Genomic DNA, 6,000 nt, shown 5'->3' with positions numbered 1-6,000 from the left:
TGGCCTCCTCGCTCGGGGTTGCCGAGCATACTTCGCGCCGCATGACCTTGATGCCACGGCGCGAGCAGGGTGTGTAGGCGCCTCCGTCGATGAAGGCAACCGCATGCTCAGGCTCCTGGAAGCCGAGCTCGGCATTGTTGGGAATGACCTCGGTATTGCCTCCCCCGCGGGACTCGTCGCGCTCCCTCTGGCGCTGCTCCACGAGTCCCTTGACCGTACGACACTCTGTGAGGTCGTGCCATCTGGTCAGGTGTATGGGACACCATTTACCTGGCTCGGGCCCCGCGGGAGCGGGGACCCTCGCTGGAATAGGAGCCCGGTCAAGGGCCGGGGCTCTTGCTGGAGCTGACGCGCTAGCCGGCGCTGGGGCCCTCGCGGGCGCAGAGGCCCGAGGAGGAGCCCGAGCAGGGGCCCTGACGGGGCGCCGATTGGCACACGGCCGACGCTCTTGCCGGCGATCGGGCTCTTGCGGCTCCCCGTGAGCGGGGATTTGGGCTAGCTCAACGGGAGCAGCCTCGCGCTTCCTCCTCTTTTTCTTTTCCCGCTTATCAGAGCGGGAAGAACTTGGTCGATCGGAAGCGGGGCGAGGAGCATGCCATGCCCTGGCTTCCGCAGCTTTGGCGCACTTATCGGCCAGTGCGAAAAGTTCCGCAGGGGTCTCGATCTCGTGCGTACCTAGCTTCTCGAGCATCCGCTCATCACGTACGCCCTGCCGAAAAGCAACAATAACAGCATGGGGGGCCACTCGCGGAATAGTGTTGCGAACCTGGCTGAAACGCTGTATGAATCGCCGTAGCGTCTCCCCTTCCTGCTGTTGGACGGCGTGGAGGTCGCACTCCAGCCCGGGACGTGCGAACGTACCCTGAAAGTTGGCCACGAATTGGTGGCACAGGTCGTCCCAGGAGCTGATAGATCCTGGGGGTAAGTTCATAAGCCAAGAGCGGGCGGAACCCCTCAAGGCAACATGAAAATAATTTACCATCACCTTTTCGCTGCCTCCGGCCGCTTGGACGGCCGTCGTGTAGATCTGGAGGAACTCGACGGGGTCGATGGACCCGTCGTACTTCTCCGGCAGCTCGGGGCGGAACTTGGAAGGCCACCTCACCCGACGGAGCTCGGCGGTGAAGGCACGGCAACCGGTGCCGTACCCCGCAGCACGAGCGGGGGTTCTTGGTGGCGAGGAACGGCGAGCCGGGGATCCCCGGTGGTCGTGGGCCGGGAGAGAGGAAGCTTGGTCCTCTGCCCCGACCCCCTGCCGGGTCTCCCGCTGACGCTCGAGAGTGACCCGGGCATCTTCGTGGCCCCTTCGCTCGTTGAGACGCAAACGGAGGTCCTGGGCTTCAGATACGTCCTGGGGGATGGCGCTCCGCCTGGAGACCCCTCGGCCCGTGCGGGTGTTGCCCGCTGAGGAGCCGACTCTGGCGGCACCGCGTTGAAAAGTGGCGCGAGGGCTCTCGGCCTGCACCTGGCGACGAGCAGTGCCGACCAAAGCGGCGACATCTTGCATCCACCGGCCTTCCGGAGTGTTTGGCGTGGCCCGAATGGGAGGGTGCCTGAGGAGGGCTTGCGCTGCAAGCAACGCGCTCCCTGGGCTGGCCTCACTAAAAGCGAGCCTGCGCCGGGGCGGCGCCCGACGTGACCCAGAGGCGGACTTAGCGGCCGGGGCCCCGACCGTCTGCTGGGGGTCGGAAAGTACGCCGGCAGCGGCGGCGCTGATAGGCCCAGCGCCCTGATCCCCTTGGGCGGGAAAGACCGCACGCGCGGATGGCGGCTGCCGCGGGTACGCAGCAGCGACGGGGCTTTCTTGGTCGTGGGGCAGCGTTCCGTTACTGGAAGTGGAGCCGGAACGCTGGAGACGGTGCCCACCGGCCATCTCTTCCTGTGGAGAAAAAAGGGAAACAAACAATCCAGGGATATTCCCCCCTACCTGGCGCGCCAGCTGTCGGAGAGTGAACTCCTGTCGCAGGGATCCCGAGAGACCCCTCTTTAGAGATTCGGCCGGGGGGATGATCCTGGAAAGGCTTGTGTGGGAAATGAGTGGGAACGGAAGTAAATGCGATGGCTGGCGGGTACACCGGGTTTTTGGACAGGTTCGGGCCGCACGGAGGCGTAACACCCTACTCCTGTATGAGTGCTATATCTATCCTTGAAGGGGATTCTTCAAGGATATATCTGGTTCTAAGAGGAGAACTGTTTACAAAGAGCTGGAGGCTCTTATGTTCTAGCTTAACTTGAGCTGGTTCGAAAGTCTATCGATTTATCTTTCGCCTGGCTCACCGGAGGTTGTTGGCTATCTGGTCTCTTGATCGTCTTGTGATCGGGGGCTGTTGTTTTCTTGTCCTTCGACTGACCTTTTTTTCTCCCCTTTTCAGTGTTCTCCATCCTTTCCTTTTATAGGTGTGCCGACCTCGACATATCCTGAATGGGAAAGAGGGGACGCGAATGCCCAGGTGCCACGGAGAAAGGCGTAATCATTTCATCTTGGCGAAGTGACAGGGGCGGTGGAGGAAAGGCGGCGCGCATTCAACCACCAGCCGCCGCGGGAGCTTCGGGGCGCTATGAAAAGGGCCCACCGGACAGCCTCGGAGGTGCCCGGTGCGCCCACCCTGTCTTGTTCTCCTGCCAGGGCAGGGTGGCAGGCCGAACGCTTCGATTCTGGCAATGTTATCCCGAGGTGCGCAGGTAAAAACGGGACGGGACCCGTGCATTTAATGGACCCACGCCCCCCTGCCAGTGCATGGCAGGGTCTGACACTGGGGCGTGGGCAGCCGAGAATGTCAGGATGTCAGAATGTCAGGCCACGCGCGCCTATTAAATGCGGCATCGGACCCTTGACTGGATGACACCCTGACGACGGGGCCCTTCGAGTCTTTGAACGAGCTTGCGCGAACCTTCTGGGGACCGAGTCCTCGGGGGCTGCCACGTGCAGCCCCGAGCACTCTCCCCCGAGCACTTCGGCGGGGCCTTCGGGGCACCGAGTCCTCGGGGGCTGCCACGTGCAGCCCCGAGCACTCTCTCCCGAGCACTTCGGCGGGGCCTTCGGGGCACCGAGTCCTCGGGGGCTGCCACGTGCAGCCCCGAGCACTCTCTCCCGAGCACTTCAGTGGGACCTTCGGGGCACCGAGTCCTCGGGGGCTGCCACGTGCAGCCCCGAGCACTCTCTCCCGAGCACTTTGGTGGGACCTTCGGGGCACCGAGTCCTCGGGGGCTGCCACGTGCAGCCCCGAGCACTCTCTCCCGAGCACTTTGGTGGGACCTTCGGGGTATCGAGTCCTCGGGGGCTGCCACGTGCAGCCCCGAGCACTCTCTCCCGAGCACTTTGGTGGGACCTTCGGGGTATCGAGTCCTCGGGGGCTGCCACGTGCAGCCCCGAGCACTCTCTCCCGAGCACTTCAGCGGGGCCTTCGGGGCACCGAGTCCTCGGGGGCTGCCACGTGCAGCCCCGAGCACTCTCTCCCGAGCACTTTGGTGGGACCTTCGGGGCACCGAGTCCTCGGGGGCTGCCACGTGCAGCCCCGAGCACTCTCTCCCGGGACTCTGCTTCTACCTATCTTGCAGGGTGGTGATATGTGGTGGACGGCCGATCTGGCCTCGGGACTTAGGGACCTCTGGTTCTAAATACACCGACACTCATGCTTCAAAAAACACCAAGAACGTCAAGAATGGCTCAAATCTTTCAGGAAAACGCAAATGAATTGAATAGATGGGAAGCTTATGAGCTACTGATCATGTGAATACCACATGCGTACCTTGATTCGGCTTCTAGAGGGAGGAATCGAGGGAGAAAGAGTGAGGGCTTTAGAGGGAGGGGCTGCTCTTCTCCTTGACCGGTTGGAAACGGGAGGGACAGAGAGAGCACGATTGGAGTGAGGAAGTGGGTGGCTACATGTGGGGAGAGGGAAATGGAGTGGTTGGCCACTCAAATGGCTCCCAGATGCAAGATAAGGAAGATATTTCCAACGCGAATTCTATTCCTTTCTCTCCCAAATTTCCTTCTCTCATTCGATTGACTCAAAACAAAGTGCTCTAGTGTGTCAAAATAAATTACCCAAATTTAGGCATGATGCTAATGACACACGATTAGGCTTAATCACATGATTACAGATTTAGGACGTGACAGGAAGATGTCTACAATCAGGTTAAGAATATCAATGTTATCCTTGACAAGCAAAAATGATCTTCCAAGGATGATGAACAAAAAGGAGCGTGGAACAAGAAATCAATACTATTCGAGCTAGAGTATTGGGAAAAAATTGATGTTTGTCACTCTATCGACAACATGCATGTAAAGAAGAATATTTACGAGAGTCTGATCGGTACATTGCTCCAAATAAAGAGAAAAGGAAAGGATCGTGAGAACGCATTAGCTGACCTTAAAGAAATGGGCTTAAGGCCGAAGCTCCATGCACATGATACAGATAAAGAAAAACACCTACCCCCAGCAGCTATCACTCCCTCTAAGAAGGAGAAAAAATAATTCTGCGAGTTCTTATACAGTGTGAAAGTTCCCTCCGGTTACTCGTCCAACATCGCAAGACTTGTTTCAATGAAAGAGCTGAAAATGAATTTCGTCATGATGAAGTCCCATGATTGCCATGTGATGACAACCTCACTGCTTGCGGTAGCTATTAGGAACATCCTCCCAGTTAAGGTTCGCAAGGCTATCATGAGCTTGTGCTTTTTCTTTAATGCAATTAAACAAAAGGTGCTCGATCTGGAGTCGCTAGAGGAGCTTGAAAAAAGACACTTTGAGACTCTATGTATTCTTGAGGTGTCTTTTCCACCATCCTTTTTTGATATCATAGTACATCTCGCTACTCACCTTATAAAGAAGATACACTACCTTGACCCCATGTTCCTACATCATACATTTCCATCTGAGAGATATATGGATATTTTCAAGTCATACGTAAGGAATCGAGCCTTTTCTGAGGGATGCATCATGCAGGGTTACACGACAAAGGAGACATTAGAGTGGTATGTTGATTACATTGACCCAAATAACCCAATTGGCGTGCCTAAGTCTCACCATGAGGGGAGGCTCACATGTGTAGGGGTTATGGGGAAGATAGCAATAACTCCTGATCCCAAGGCATACAATCAAGCTCATTTCCTCGTGCTGCAACAAATGAGCGAAATGTGCTCATATGTCGATGAGTACAAGCAGATGCTACTTGAAGAGAATCCAGAGCAGACCGAAGCTTGGATTGCGAGGCAACATATGCAAAGATTCACCACTTGATTCCAAGATCGAATCATACAATCGAGTACTTCTACAAGTGCTCTGATAAAAAAACTGGCATCGAACCCTATATACACAATTGTGACATATCAAGGGTATAATATAAATGGATACACATTTTACACCATTGCCCAAGATGAAAAGAGCATATACCAGAATAGTGGTATCTGTATAGATGCTTATGATAACGACATGCAGAGTGGCATATACTACGGTCAAATAGAGGAGATCTGGGAGCTGAACTACTTGGGATTCAAGGTAGCCCTGTTTCGGTGTTGTTGGGTACATGGGGCAAAGGGCGTCACTAATAACAAGTATAGATTAACTAGCGTTGATCTCAAACATGTCAGATACAAGTCTGAACCCTTCATACTCGCTAAAGATATTCTCCAAGTCTGTTATGTGACTAACACAACAAAGAAGAAATGTCATGTGGTTCTCACTGGGAAAAGACGCATCGTCAGAGTCAAATGTCATTGATGAGGAGTTCAATCAATTCAATAAAATCCCCCCCTTTTGCTACTGCAATCGTGCCACACCTTTCGCCAACTGAGAAAACTCCAAACCTGCGCTCCGACGATAATGAAGGGATCCATATCAAGAAACCACGAAAACGGTGAATTTGAATTTGTATGCCAAATTTGTAATATTAATGTCAAATTTGAATTTGTATATATTAAATTTGTAATATTAATGTCAAATTTGAACTTGAATTAAGTGTCAAATTACATATAAAAAGTAATGAATTTGAATTTAAG

The sequence above is a fragment of the Phragmites australis genome, chromosome 1 (assembly GCF_958298935.1).
Source record: "Phragmites australis chromosome 1, lpPhrAust1.1, whole genome shotgun sequence".
In the NCBI taxonomy this organism is placed as follows: Eukaryota; Viridiplantae; Streptophyta; class Magnoliopsida; order Poales; family Poaceae; genus Phragmites; species Phragmites australis.
The sequence above is the reverse complement of the archived record's forward strand: the minus strand, read 5'-3'. Positions refer to the sequence as shown.